The following is a 12,859-nucleotide window of genomic DNA, read 5'->3' on the forward strand; positions in this document are numbered from 1 at the left end:
AAAGTTGGGTGACTATCTAATTTACTGTCCAAATCAGGCCACTTTTAACAGTGAAAGGGGCACTGAGAGCAGTTACCCGGAACAACATGCATAACCAGGCCTGTGTTGGCCCCAGGATGCATGGTTACCCACTCCCAGACCACTCCAGGTCCGAGACCCTGCTCCCCTCTACAGAAATGTAAGCACGCATTCCTCTAATGTAAACTACACTAAGTCCACCTCTTCAGAATGACCTTCTCTGATGACTCTGGACCTCTCAAGGCCAGGTACTCTGGCAGGCACCTGAACAGCCACACCCAACTTCCAGCCATGCGTCCGTTACTCAGTGTTTTCAGTGTCCCTTCACTGTTCCCAACAGCTGAGTGACTCTGGAAAAGTGGCTGAGTCTAAGTTGTCTCTTAGGATTTAAAGAAGGGACCCCTGAGAGGCCCAAGAGTTCATTGCACCCCTTCCTCCATCTAAAGCCCTAGGTGTCCAGACCACACCTACCCCCAACATGCTCTTCCACCGTCCAGGTTGATCTCAGCAATTCTTCTGACAGCCTGGGCAGCCACCACGCAGGCAACAGTTACAATCACAGGGTCCTCACTCGGGGTCTCCCGTGTGTGACCTTGTTGGAGCCTCACTGGGATCCTATAGGTAGATGCTATCATTAACACTGATAAGCGAGAAACTGAGACACAAATAAGTAATTTGCCGAGGTTCTGCATGAAAGTGGCCTAACCAGGCTTTGACCCCCCAGCACCTGCAAAGGCCTTAGAAGCAAAGATTCACGATGTATGGGGTGAGATGCGCTTAGGCCTAGATTCCAAGCCTGACTTCACCAATTCCCACCTGTGTCCCTGGACAAGTTCCCTTTTGTAATGAGTTAATTTGACTGAGGCTTGTTCTAGGATCAAAAGGGACAGTGAATGCACAGGTACCTTATAAAGTGTGGGGCCAAAGCAGTTTATTAATGTATCTGTTGCAACAGTCCTACCTGACAGTGAGTCCTCCACTGTGTCCCCAGCAAGATGCCATATGCTTGGCCTGGAACATGCTGTCCACAGTCCTTACCCTCAGGGCCCTGCCTCAGGCGCTCGGGGCCTGGCCTTGAGCCCCGGTCCCCTCGGAAGGTCCCCTCTGCTCTGAGAGTGGAGCTCGCCATCCCAGGAGCTCCAACCCTCAGGTCCTGACAGAGGCAGCCCCACTTTGGTGAGGTTGTATGTTGGCTGCCTCCAAGTCTTCATCCCAGAGATGTGCCTACAGTGGGGCCACCAGTGTTGTCCAGAGCTACATCTGCCAGGCAGCCGGCCAGTTAGGCAATGGAGTGGCCAGTGGGCGGAGAGACCTGGGGCTCCATTGCTCAGCTGGCCAGTGCACTAAATGTCCACCCTGTGGCCCTCTGCGGGCGGGACACGTGCCTCTGAGATATGGCTCATCCTTGTACCTTCCTCTCTCCCCAAAATAAGGGTACTTTTCCTCCTACACAGCACTCCCCCACCATGGAACCCACATGGTATGGGTTAGTGGAGCCCAAGCTAAATGGGGTGATCTACTGTTTTAATCTGTCAAAGAAAGTACCAGAGCTGGGAGCAGGCAAGGTCTGGCACAGGGACAAGGAGCAGGGGCTGGCTCATGTGGTCTGGGGGCAGCCTGTCCAGCCTCATACCTCAGAGCCAATCCTCAACCCTTGTGCCTGCCCGGCCACATCTCTGCATGAGAAGGGTCCCTTCCTCCAGAGGGTTAGCCAGAGGTGAGCATAGGACAAATAGCAGGCTTCTCGGCTTCCTGCAGTGTGAGGTGGGCAGCTAGATTATTACACCTCAGAGGGATACAGGCCGAAAATATCAGGTTCCAGGGAGGTTTTGAGAGTGACATGGAATGTGACAGAGCATGACTGTCAGCAGGGTGGCCTGCCCTGTCTTTCAGCACCCATTCTCATTCAAGGGTCCAAGCTTCTTGGAGAAAGATATAAACTCGTTCACACTAAAATGTGAATGATCAAATGTGCTTCAAGCATTACACTTCAGAAAAGTTTTCACAGAAAATATGTAAACAGAAATTTTCAATATAACTCTTCAGACATTACCTTCCATACAAATGCATACACACACACAGACATGCACAAACACACATGACTCTCCATACAAACCAAACTACTTAGTATTTCCTGAACCCCCCAGACCCTCTCCCCCTACCAGGTACTTATATTATCTACAATCCATTAAAGCATTTCCCCACTTTGTTTCCCTAATTATCTTAGATGAATCCTTCAAATGAATCCCAGTTGCCACCTCCTCCAGGAAGCTTTCCGTACGCTCCCTCTCTCTAGGCTGCATTAGGAGTTGCTCCATGACGTGTCCTCTGTGCATCCCTCCAGCAGAGCCCCGCCCCCGCCCGAGCTGTCCTCACCTGTTTCCTGACCTGACTCTCCCACTAAACTGTCAGCTCCTGAGGGCAGGATCTCGGTCTCATTCTCCATTTCATCCCTGAGGCCCAGCACAAGGCTTGACACAGACTAGGTTCTTGGAGAATGTTGGCTGGAGGAAAAGGTGACAATCTGCATCAAGGAAACGTCTTTCTTTCTGAGTAATGAAGGCAGAGCCCCTGCCAGGAGCATATACCGCCCAGCATACGTGGAGAAGCGAAGTGTGGCACAGTTGTGCACCCACACACACGGGAATCCCCGAAGACACAGGAATCCACAAAGATACAGGGGCTCCTCCTCTGACCTAAAGGCATTCATTTCCTGAGAATCACTTTGACTGTAGCTGAGGGGAAAAGAAACAAACAAAATCAAAGGCTGGAAGAACTGGTGGAAGACACTGTGCCTCTCAGCATGCCACTGGGGTCCCCAGAGGTACATTAGCTGAAAGTTGTTCGCATTTAGCCAGTAAACAAATATGCCATGCCAAGCGGTGACCTCTCAGACCCAAAGCAGTCCCCACCCCTCGAGGCTGGGAGCCCACCTCACTAGGTCCCCACGGGGCAGGCAGATGGCTCTCACCCACACCAATTACTATGACAGCCCATGCGTCCAGCCTACCTGTTTCTGTCACTTGAACCTAAAGCAATATCTCCTCCTTTCTGCCACCCTCAGCAACAAGCCTGCTGGGGGCCAGGGCATATCCAGGATGGCAGGAGCTGCCCAGGATGCACTTGCCCCAGACCACACATGGGTGTGCCCACCTGCCCATCAGCCACACACCACACCCCTAGGAGACTGTACAGTGAAGGGCCGAGATCACTGGCCTTGGAGGTGCTCCACTTGGGTTCGAATCCTGACTCCACTCACATTAACAAGCTGGGTGATCCTGGGCAAGATATCTCACCACTCTGGGCCTCCATTTCCTCATCTACATAATGGGGAAAACACTACATCTTATCTCATAGGAACAGGATGAAGATCAGATCTACCTAAAGAGCTCCCCACAGTATCCAACTATGGTGAGCACTCAGTAAATGTCAGCGGTCATTGTCACACACCCTCATCTACAGAAATCTGCACTGCTGACCTGTGATTTCCCTGCAAGGAAGTCTTAGTCATGGGCTAAGAAGTTCCCTTCTCTGACTCTTAGGGGCAACACCACTGTGCCTGAAAGGTAGGGGCATGGTAAGGACTCACAGTCATTCATTCATTCATTCAACAAACACGAGTAGCCATCTACAATATGCCAGGTTCTGGGGAACCAGAGATGGGACAAGGTCCAGCCCTGCCTTCAGGAGCACATGTCCAGTTTGCAGCACAGAGCGGGGAGCTGACAGTAACAAGTATTTTTTTTTACCATAACTGGGGGGGGGGGGGGGGAGGAGATACAAACAAAATCCAAAGCTTGAAGAATGCGTGGAAGACACTGTGCCTCTCAGCATGTCATTGGTGTCCCCAGAGACACATTACCTGAAAGTGCCATAAGGAAGCATGGGAAGGGGGGAGAGGTCAGTGAAGTGGGGAGGGGGATAATTCAGCCTCGGGAAATCACGGGAGGCTTCTTGTAGGAGGGAGCATCTAAGTACTGAAGGCTGATCATGAGTAGCCTGTGAAGGGGTGAGGAGGGTGGGAGATGAACCAGGCTGCACTGGCTCAAATTAACTAACTAATGATAACAACCATCACAACCAATAGTTCCATCTTCTGGGCATTTTCTCTGTGCCAGGGCCGCTGGCAAGCATTTTGGCCACATTATCTCATGGAAACCTCACCCTTAGCACTGAGGAGAGGGGACCTACAGTCCCTGCTCTGTGTTCTGTTCCTCAGTGGTGTCTGGAACTTAGGTAGTACCCAATAAATATTTGTAGAACGAATAAAGATCAGGCACCCCTAGGAAACTGGTTCTAATATGGTCCCCATTTTACAGATGAGGAAACTGAGGTATAATGAAATCAAGGATGTCCCACAGCTATTTGTGAAACGGAGCTAGGATTGGAGGGAGCTCTGTCTGGTGTCGGGCCAGGACTCTCCCCACTTAGTCTCACTGATGGCGAGCTTGGCCTGTAGAGATCTCCGCAGCCAAAGCAGCCACTCCCTCACATGCCCATGAAAGACCAGGTCATGGAAAATCACCCTGAGCTCTCTCATAGTGGGCTCTGTGAGGAAGGCTAGCCAGCAGGGTGCCCATTGCCCACCCGCCCCACCCCCATGCTGCTGGCTCTGCAGCCTGTGTTTACATTTCTCCCTCAATCTGGAGGCTGCAGATTGAAATTATCTCTTCTCCTGTGTCAGCCCGTCCTGAGCCTCACTCCCAGCCCCAGCACCTCCCAGTAAGCCCGAGGCAGCCACAGCTGGACTCTGATAAAGAAGGCTCTGTCCCATGGGTTTTTGATGGGGGGAGAGGAAGGGCTCTCTCAGTAGCAGCCCTCCCTGCCTGGGGACTGAGGGGAAGTGGAGGGATCCCCCCACCCCAGCTGCCTCTTGGGGAGCAGAGTCTGTGGCTAGCCCCAGGCCTCCACACTGACTTCCAGGGAAGTGGAGAGACGCAGGGCCTCCCTCACTTCAGACTCTGTTTCCTCATGGCCGTCCTCACTATCTCTGGGATTAAAGTACTTGCTGTGCAACCCTGAGCCAGTCCCCGCCCCTCTCTGGGCCTCATTTCATTCATCTGTACAGTGAGGGACTAGGGTAGATGTCCTTGGGTGATGTGCAGGGATTTGCCTTGTGCCAGGCTCTTCTAAGCTCCCTGAGGCCAGTTCTCATTCTTATCTGCACCCCCAGCACCCAGCACAATGCCTGACAGTCAGTAGGTGCTCAAGGAGTGTTTGTTGACTGGATAAATTATGAATGTCTATCTGTCCCCCTCCCTTGCCAGTGATGTCTTCCCTTTCCAAGCCCTCAGGGCTCTCATGAACCCTATCACACCTGGGAACCCATCTCCATACCCCCTTGGCCAGCAACAGACTCCAGGCCATCTCTCCATCTACAGCGTGATCTTCCCCCATCCCTGCTCTCAGTGTGGAGCCTCAATAAAAATCGCTTAGTGCACTAAAGGATCTCAATGAACACTAGCTAGTACCATTATTATAGTGTCAGATAAGTTCATTCACACTAACATCTTAAAAGTCAATATTAAATGAACAGTTCTCTTTTCTAGAAGGGGCAACCCCAGAGAGCACATCTCTAAGCATGATATCTCAAGTGCTCCTTGACATGTGAAGATACTAGCCTGGTTCCCAGTGTGAGAAGGAGGCAGGGCAGGCCTTCCAGCAGGGACACAGGTCCTGAGGCTAAGGTCCATGTCTCCAGAAAGACAGAGAAGGGAGAGTCAGGGCAGGAGCTTGTCAGCCAGGAAGGCTAAAATAAGGACACGTTCCTGTGCTGATGGGCCATGAACTTAGCATCACCTGGAATGGTGATGGCAATAGTGCCAAAGGTGGAAATTCAGGCAGAGAAGCCTGGGATGGGATCAGGGTGGGATGAGCCATGCGTATGCTCTTTTGCAGGAAGCCAGGCTTGGCTTAGAACCAGGTGCCAATTCCAAGGAATTTGCAAAGAGCTAAAACAGGCTGAGCAACATGTCCACAATATAAAACAATTACAGGCACGGTGATTGAGTGCTAGACTATGGCATAGCTAATAATGAACTCCTACTCCTACTTCAAAATCCTGATAAGGATTTCTACTCCTGGTAATATTGTGGATTTGATATTCTAAAACAAACAAACTTCTGGTTTAAAAAAAAAAGTACGATGAAACACATCAAACCATCTTTTTATATATTTTTTAAATTTGTTTCAGAGAGGAAGGGAGAGGGAGAGAGATAGAAACATCAATGATGAGAGAGAATCATTGATAGGCTGCCTCCTGCACATCCCCTACTGGGGATTGAGCCCGCAACCCGGGCAGGTGCCCTGACTGGGAATCGAACCACGACCTCCTGGTTCATAGGTCGATGCTCAACCACTGAGCCATGCTGACCAGGATCAGAGAATCTTTTTAAATGCAGAGCTGAACTTGCAGTAAGTAAAACAAGGACTCTCCAAACGTCAGAGGTGAAGAGGAGATGGGCCTCCAGCCTGGAGGGTCAGTGCTGCCCCAGGGCAGCTCCAGGGCATTTGCTGACACCAGGACTCTGGAATCTCAGGGTTTATTGGCAACAGGGGAGACAAAGCCGTAGCATATGTGATTGGATCCCCCATCCCACTCCTCTCCCAAACACAGAGTTATGGGAGAGGGCTATAGTGAAAAGATGGGCCAGAAAAAAAAAAAAAATCTGCCCACCATCAAAGGAAGAAAAGATAACTCAACCATTTTAGATCCGTAATTTAATCTTGGGCTCGTATCTAAGTGGGGAAAAGGAAAATAAAAGAATGAAGACTCTGCTCACTTCATAGCCCTGAACTCTGAAAATATGAATTCAAATTTATATTATCTCCTCAGTCCAGAAAATCCCAAGAAGTTAAAGCTGTCACAGGCCAGCAGTGCCCTGCAACACCTGGCAGAGGCCAAAGCTAATTGTCTCTGGAGGAACACACCATCGATCCAGGCCCGTAGGTCCCTAGAGATCTACAGGAGCCAAATGCAGCTTGCAATCAAAGCGGTGTAAGACACAGGAGGAACCGCAGTGGGAATCTTCAGAAACAACCAATAGTAGAATTATACCTGGACGGGCTTTAGACACGGGAATAATTAGGTACAGTATATTAAATAAGTAAGTTTAAAATGTTGAACAAAGTAAAATAGAGAACTGAAAATTCAAGCAAGAAACAGACCACTAAAAATGACCAGGCCAACTGGATAGATAGATAGATAGATAGGTAGACAGATAAAACTCCTTGAAACATACTCAAATAATTGAAATTGAAAGCCCAGTGGAATTGGTTAAATAGAGAATTCATGCACTGCAAGACAGATCTAAAGAAATTACTTGTAGGGCAACACAGAGATAAAGAGATAAAAATATAAGAGACATGGATGATAGAATGAGAAGATCTAAATTATGTCTAATTGGAGATCCTGAAGATGAGATGTAGGGACAAGCAATCTTTGAGAAATAATGAGTAAGAATTTTTCAAAATTGACGGACATGAATCATCAAATTCAGGAATCACAAGAAATCCCAGCAGGATAAGTAAAAATGAAATCACATGTAGACACATCATAGTGAAATTGCAGAAAAACCTTTAAGAATGCCCCAGGGGAAAGACAGATTGCTTATAAAAGAAGAGCAGACCAATAACCACAAGAGCAGCCAGAGGCAGTGGACTAACATCTGCAGCATGTTGAGGGAAAATAACTACCTAAATTCTAAATTCAGTTAAACTCTCACTCAAATATAAGAGGACAGTTCTTGGGCTCCCATGATGGCAGCGGCTGGCATACCAGCACACACCCAAGTGCCCCGAGCCTGGCCCCAGTCCAGGGTGCTGGCAGTGCTCAAGGGAAGGTTTTGAGGCACAGCTTGGAAAACTGGGATGCTCAAACCAAGCAACTGCAAGATGCTGTCACAAACGTGGAGAAGCATCTAGAAGAGCTGTGCCAAAGCTTTGCTGCTTATGTGCAGAGAACTGCCAGAGTGTGAGACAAAGCAGACCTCCTGGTGAACCTCTGCATGCCTGCCAGGGGTGGGAACGTCTGGCCCGAGGGCCATGTAAGGCCCGTGAAATCATTTGGTCTGGCCCTGCCAAGGCATTAGGGGTGAGTTAATTAAATGTTTGACCAAATATAGCAGGCTAATTTTTAAGTTGATAATTTTGTATGGCCCAAAAATGATGTTATAAATATCCAAATGGCCCTTGGCAGAAAAAAGGTCCCTCACCCCCACTGAGAGACCCCCCAACTTTAAAGAAGAGCCTGAAAAACTGTGCTGGTGAGTTTGCCAAGCTGCAGGATTATCAACAGGCAGAGGCTGAAATAGTTAAAGCTAAAGTAGTAGAACTATTGAAAGCTTATGGAACCACTGTAAAAACGAAATGAGATGACGTAAAAGCAATATTAACAGCAAGGAATTGAGAAGCTAAACAATTAACTCAGTGAAACCCATCTGATTGACGTGTTATTTCACAGGCAGAAATGAACTTACAGAGAGTTACAATGGATGCTACTTGAACAACTCATCATCTGGAAGAAATGATTGACAATTTTGAAAAGCAGAAAATAAAGCATTTAAAGACTATATTTTCAGAATGTATAACTATTCAAATGTTATTTCACAGCAAAGCTTTAGAGGTCCACACTGCTGCCTACCAAAATATACAAAAGATTGTTAAAGAAGAAGATTTTGAGGTTTTCTGAAATTCTCTATATCCACCAGGTTGTTCATCTTGACTAGATATTGCAAGAGCAAATTCAAAGTCACCTCTTCAGAGATCAGCTAAGTGTGTACCTGGAACAGGAAAGGTATCTACCTGTTAACTAAGAAAGAATCAGCAAGCAGAAGATGACAACGAAGAGGATGAAGCCTTAGATATAAAAAGATGAAGAAAATTGCCAAAACCGGTTTGGCTCAGTGGATAGAGCGTCGGCCTGCGGACTGGGAGGTCCCGGGTTCGATTCCGGTCAAGGGCATGTAACTTGGTTGCGGGCACATCCCCAGTAGGGGGTGTGCAAGAGGCAGCTGATCGATGTTTCTCTCTCATCGATGTTTCTGACTATCTATCCCTCTTCCTTCCTCTCTGTAAAAAATCAATAAAATATATTTAAAAAAAAAAAAAGACGAAGAAAATTAACTTTCTTAACTAACTTTCACATTTCCATTTTTATCTTAGATTACTTGAAATCCAGAATTACTGAACTGTAAAACTTTATACTGGCTTGGTACATTAAACCTTAAAATGAAATCCTACTGGAAATGGAAAATAATTAAAGGAAATTTACGTTGACAAAAATGAAGGCCTTAAAAACATTATACACAAGTCATTTCAACATCCTGTCTAGCAGTATGTGGTCTTTTTATACAGGCTCAGTGGTCGATCTAAGAACCAGGAGGTCATGGTTGGATTCCCAGTCAGGATACATGTCCAGGTTGTGGGCTCGATCGCCAGTAGGGGGCTTGCAGGAGGCAGCCAATCAATGATTCCCTCTCATCATGGACGTTTCTATCTCTCTCTCCCTATCCCTTCCTTTCTGAAATCAATAAAAAAATATATATTTTAAAGTATTTCATATTAATTAATATACTATACCTAGTTGGGGTTGTAATAGTAAGTAGATGACAAAAAATAAAATATTTAACAATTCCACTTGCTTCTTTTAGGTGAAGACACCATGCTTTCATTACCAGAAAAGGGTCCTAGAGAGTCGTTCTGATTAAATACAAACCCTGTTCCTGTAAAGCCTTCATCAAAAAAGACGTTTCTTTTCCTTCCCTTTTCTTTCACTTTTATTACAACTCGAAGTTTCTTCAGTTAATACATAATTTTACTTTTCAACAAGAGTATAATCACTCTTTAATTAAAGGTAATGAAAACCCGGGACATAAGTGTTTTACAGCTCTACTTAAAACATAAATTTTAGCTTTAGAAAGAAAGCCACATTCAGCCTGATTCTAATTTTAAAACAAAACTGCTGTCAGGCTAAAGCTGTACATGGTGCTATGACTTTTGAAAAGCTAATTTGGTGGAATGTTGCCTAAGAAAACATCACGAAAAACCACAAATCATGAAAAATTCTATGAAAATTTCACCAAATTACCATCTAATAAATAAAAGAGTATACAGTCACTCTTACTCCTGAAAACGTAAGGCAATTGAAAGAGCCTTGCATTATGTCTGATGCTTTTGTTTCCTTGCAGGGGGAACTGTACTTTATTATTTCATGGATCCCAGTCAGGCATATAAACATTATGAAATTTATAAAATTATTTGGGAAAGCTACAAAAAGCAATGACTCATAACAGAAAATTAAAGACTTTCTAGGGAGGGAAAGAGTAAGAGGACAATACTGTCGATGGATGAGTGGATAAAAAAGATGTGGGATTGCCCTAACCGGTTTGGCTCGTGGGTATGCAGGAGGCAGCTAATCAATGGTTCTCTCTCATTGATGTTTCTAACTCTCTATCCCTCTCCCTTCCTCTCTGTAAAAAAATCAATAAAAAATATATATTAAAAAAAAAAAGATGTGGTATATATACATACAATGAAATATTCAGCCTTAAAAAGGAAGGAAATCCTGCCATTTGCAAAAACGTGGATAAACCTAGAGGACATTATGCTAAGTGGAATAGCCATATGCAGAGAGACAAATGCTGCATGATCTCACTTATATGTGGAATCTAAAATAAATTCAGAGAAACATAGAGTAGAACTGAGGTTACCAGGGGCTGAGAGGAGGAGAGATATGGGGAAATGTTGGTCAAGGGGTACAAAGTTCCAGTTATGCAAGGTAAGTTCTGAAGATTTAATGTACAACAATGTGACCAAAGTTAACAATACTGTATTGTATACTTGAAATTTGCTAAGAGTTATCATCATGCAAAGAATACATACACAAATAGTAACTATTGAGGTGATGGATATGTTAATTGGTTTGATCATGGTGAACATCTCACAATGTATACATATATCAAATCGTCAAGTTGTGCATCTTAAATATATACAATTTTAATTGTCTATTAGACCTCAATAAAACTAGAAATAAGAGGAAAATAGCCTTTCAGACAATGAACTGAGTTTATTACCACATACTTTCACTAAAGAACCAAAAGAAGAAAAATGGTTTCAGAAAGATCTTGGACAAGATGGAATTGAGATTTAAAAAAAATAGTAAATATGTATACAAAGCTAAACAAGCATCGGTTCTATTAAATGATAATGGCTCAGATTGGGACAAAAGATCATTTGAAACTGAATTAGTGGACAATGATAATAGTAAGACATGGGAGATGAGGGAAGGGTGATTATCTTAAGCATTAAAGGTATCTGCTGAAGTTTGTAAAAGTAACCACTAAAATGAAAGCTAAACTTTCCAACTCAACAGAGGAAGAAATGGAATTTTTTCAAAATTCTTAAAGTTAAACAAGACATGGATAGTTCTTGAGTTTGAGGAGCTCAGAGTCTCCTCAAGGGGACTCTGAATGTAGGGAACAAGCAAATAAAGAGACATAATTCTACTGACAACGTATTTTTTTCCTTTTTATTGATTTCAGAGAGGAAGGGAGAGGGAGAGAGAGATAGAAACATCAATGATAAGAGAATCATTGATCGGCTACCTCCTACACGCTCCCTACTGGGGATCGAGCCTGCAATCCGGGCACATGCCCTTGACCAGAATCAAACCTGGGACCCTTCCGTCTGCAGGCCGACGCTCTATCCACTGAGCCAAACCAACTAGGGCTACTGATAACGTTTTAATGCACAATAAGGTCAAGTACTGATGAGAACACAGGGATATGGGTTGCAATAGTCACAGCTCATATGAGTGTAAATTGGTTCAATTGCTCCAAAGGGCCACTTGCCATTGGCTCCCCTGGTATGCTGCTCTCACTGCCAGGCCTTAGAGCTGTTCACCCATGTGCAGGTGTGTGCAAAGGAGGTACATATGGGCATACTACTGCAGCATTGTGTGAAGACCAAGCCCCAGAACCTACCTAAATACCCACTAATAAAAGAATGGGCAAAAGTGCCGTTTAGCCATGACATAGAATATTTCTCCTCAGTAAAAGGAAGACAAGGTAGATGTACTATGTTCTATTATCAAATACCTAATATCAAATACTCACCCTACACACACTCAGACACACGCACACACCAGCACCACCACCACCACTACCACCTCCCAGGCAGGGCTCATCAAGCCCAGGAGAGGGCCCTGGCACCTCCTAGATGCATAATAAATGTGAGCTGAGCTAGGCCAAGTGCACAGAGAAGTGTCAGGAGAAACAGAGAGATTAGGAGCCATGAGAGGCTTCTAGCAGAAAGAGAACAAGAGGGGAAGGAAGTCCCTGGCTGACACTATGGGGATGCTTTGTCCACAGGCAAAGGGCAGACGCAGAGGAGAAATCCACAGACCTAAGCACAGCAGCTGCAAAGGTGCTCACACTCCGCCCAGGCCCACATCCAAGGGGATCTGGGCGTTTGGAACCAGACCCGCCTGAGGGTAGGAAGAGAAGGCTGGAAAAGGCCCAGGCAGCTAGCCCTGCCCTTGCCTCCTTCCCACACTATCAGCTCTTGTCTTCCTGTTTGACCAAACTTGTCAAGTGTGTTTTTGAAAGCTCCTATCTTTGGGAAGAGTTATGGGGGAGGGAGGAGTCCAGATCTCAGGGGCCACAGTGACCAGCCGGCCTGCAGCTCCGCACCTCTGCCTTGAACTCCCAGAGGGGGGAAGTCTACAGCTCTTGGGCCACAGGGCTCACTTCCTGCCAGGCTTCTCTCCCATGGGAGGCCTAAGGGTTACATAAATCTTAGGGGGGGGTGAGAGTGTCTGTATGTATGTCTGTCTGCCTGTCTG

The 12,859-nt window shown here is 46.0% G+C and overlaps 1 pseudogene across 1 annotated transcript; it reads left to right on the forward strand.

Moving 5' to 3' along the window:
- The first annotated feature begins 775 nt into the window (after nt 1-775).
- Nucleotides 776-8,893, forward strand: LOC308251850 (CBY1-interacting BAR domain-containing protein 1-like; annotated as a pseudogene). The gene is made up of 3 exons: nt 776-784; nt 8,261-8,374; nt 8,480-8,893. The product of its transcript is annotated as a CBY1-interacting BAR domain-containing protein 1-like (transcript).
- The last annotated feature ends 3,966 nt before the right edge of the window (nt 8,894-12,859 follow it).

This window comes from Plecotus auritus, assembly GCF_963455305.1.
Source record: "Plecotus auritus genome assembly, chromosome: 6".
Lineage (NCBI taxonomy): Eukaryota > Metazoa > Chordata > Mammalia > Chiroptera > Vespertilionidae > Plecotus > Plecotus auritus.